Source organism: Mycteria americana, chromosome 2 (assembly GCF_035582795.1).
Source record: "Mycteria americana isolate JAX WOST 10 ecotype Jacksonville Zoo and Gardens chromosome 2, USCA_MyAme_1.0, whole genome shotgun sequence".
Lineage (NCBI taxonomy): Eukaryota > Metazoa > Chordata > Aves > Ciconiiformes > Ciconiidae > Mycteria > Mycteria americana.
Window position 1 is genome coordinate 127,587,258 of NC_134366.1, and position 2,998 is coordinate 127,590,255.

Here is a 2,998-nt window from a genome sequence, read left to right on the forward strand (position 1 = left end):
GTAATCTTATAAAATTGTCCCCTCATCATTTGCAAGCTAAATTTCACAATACACGTGGTGTCTGAAGAAGTGGTATCGTTCTGTCTTGCGTGTCCTTCACAACCGCTTATTTTTCAAAGCCGTTTGCTAAATCTTTGTCTGACCTTGACAAGGGAAACCCCTAACCCCTTCAAGCTGGGATACTGCTGTCAGACAGCCCTTTCTCACAGGCAAAAAGTCTTTTTCCTGCCATTTTAGGGTCATAAATATTTCCTCAATGCTTGGAGTTAAAATTATATACCAAAAGAGAATTCCCCTTTCCTATCTGTTCTCTCTTGATTTTCTAAAAGTGGCATTTTTAGAATAAAAGGATCCAGTTGATAAAAACAGTACCAGGATGGTGTTTAAGCCTTTTGTATTAAAATTGCATTTTAGGTACTATAATAAGCTACTCCAATGGTTTATAGCTTTCACAGGGTCTTAATTTTGTCCAGTATGCTTCTTACATTTTTTAATTCAAAGTATGTCCTTCACATGTGCTACAAACGTACAGAAGGAAACATATGGCAAAGGACTGAGGCCCTGTCCTAAAGAGATTAGTGTGTAGAGATGCAGTAGATGAAATACAGTGTGCACATGGACCAGCCAAGCCACGAAGAATCTGCAGAATTAAGGCGCACGGGATTTAAGGAGTGGGTTTAAGAGACAGGGAAGGGAACTCTCATATGATGGCTTCACAAGCCAGCATGAGGTTTGAAAAACTGGATGTGTCGCCTGATGTGTTTTCCGTAAATATTTCCAATTGTCTGTTTGATCAAACACCACTTGCCAGAAGCAGCAAACTATTTCTGCACACTGATGTAGCGACACGGATCTGGGGGAAGGGAGCTACGTGGGGGACAGGGCAGAAGTATTCTAAATAAAAACTTAAGAAGTTCTTGAAGCTTTTGGGGTGGGAAAGAGTTTGTGCTCGAGACTGCAGTTCTTGCAGTCTCAGTTCAGATGTTTCCTAAATAATCTGCAGTTTTTAGGAAACATCTAAAATCATCTGCAGTTCAGATGTTTCCTAAATAATCAGTCCTGAGGTTTATGAACATTTGGATTGCTGAATCACAGGTGTGTTAGGTAAGAAAAGGTGGGATCTTTTCTGCCCCATTACCGAAGTAACCACATTTTTCCTGCCATGTCTGTTTGTATATTATTTTCCACAAACTCTCCCAAAGCTGTATGTTGTTTTAACCATATGAGGGCATAGTAGGAGATGTTAGAGAGGAATACAGTTGATGGATACTTCCCCTCCTACATATTTCAATGTTACATGGATTCTGCTTTTCATTCCAAGGCTAATCTGAATTTGGTTTTGAAACAGTTCTGCCTGTGAAAGAAGATAAAAATCTGGGTGTTCTCTACATACATGCTAGTCCCCAGGCTGCTCTTCTACCAGCAGTTCTGGATAGATTTTGGAAAAAAAAAAGAAAAAAGGAAGAACTGAATCATTTAAGACTTGGCAAATTAGGTGTTTGGCTAAAAGAAAAACCTGAGATATCATTTTTACATACCACAGTTGGATTCCTAAAGCTAAGGCTGTCAGCTGTTAATAACAAATTCAATCAAAAACAGCTGACAGACATTTCTCATGTAGTTCAAAAGATCTAAAATGACATCTTTCTCTGCAATTCAGTGAAGGAGTCAAGAAAACTAATAAAATAAAAGATGAATGTTAATAGGGAAAATTTATCAGCACCTGAAATAATTTACAGTATAGATTGTTCAAAAATTATCCTATAAGAATTTTTCTACAGTAATTCCATTCCCCTTCTTTCCTTTCTTCCACGTTCTGAATTTTCCTTCCCACATTCGATTGCAAACACATCTAAAATACAGCTATATATTGAATACATGAATTAGAGAAAGTACTCATCTAATACGTTCAGTAAGTGCATAGGCCTGGTTACAGGTAACCAGTATTTTTCATGTCTGTTCTACCATGATGATGTATTAGTGAGTCATGGGAATTATACAAAGCATACTTCTGCTGTTACAGGTATCGGTAGAGAATTTTAAAAAGAAACAAAGGAATAAAGTACGTGGAAGCCATAGCAAATGAAATACAGTGTCATCTCATAAAGTACATCTGGGAAGGTGGATCTCAGAACTTGGGTCAATTTTTTATTAAGAGCCTAAACCAAGGTCCTCTAAGTCTGGGAAGCCACGCTTTGATTTAATACGCAACGTGAGTCTAGACAACGCTGTTTTGTACATATATTTAGAGAACAGTCACTTCTTTAAATATCTCTTGGATGGGAACTCATCTGAATCCAGTTACCTTCACTGATATGCCTCTGACTGAATAAGCCGCAACATGACCTTGCAAATTTAATTCTTCAGTAGAATAATGATGAGAAATTAAATCATCCGTTTTGCTCTGACTTTTCTATATTCTTCATCCTAAAATTACTGCTTGGCGTTCAGCCCCTTCCCCCCACACACCACACTTTTTGTTTTGTTTTAAAACACGGGAATCGTGATAGAGAGAGAATTATTGCAGTTTTCCCAGACGGGGACAACCACAAGTGCCTATCAGAATCCCAACACTGCTGTGCTCTTTATATATACCTTTTTGCTTACCCATCATTGACCTGACCATGCCCTTTTGCAGTTACTTAATAACTGTGAAGTCTTCGCTGATAGCATGCTGTTCACAAAATAGGTTTCTCAACCTTAAATATACAATAGAAATACCCTTTGTTTACTTTACACTAGTCATACCAATGAACAAAACTCATATTTGCATCTTAATTTCTATGCAGATGCAAAGTTTAGTCAGCCTCTAGCAATGTACACTAGGAATGGGCCCAATGATTATGCACAATTATACTACTGTTAATGACCATAGCCAGGAAATGGGTGAACCTGTTTTCTTTTCTATAAATCACACTGGTTCTTCTCTTACCTTCTTCTCTTCTCTGTCAAAAATCCCTGTGTAATGCAGTTTAGATCCAAATGACTGTAACAAGGA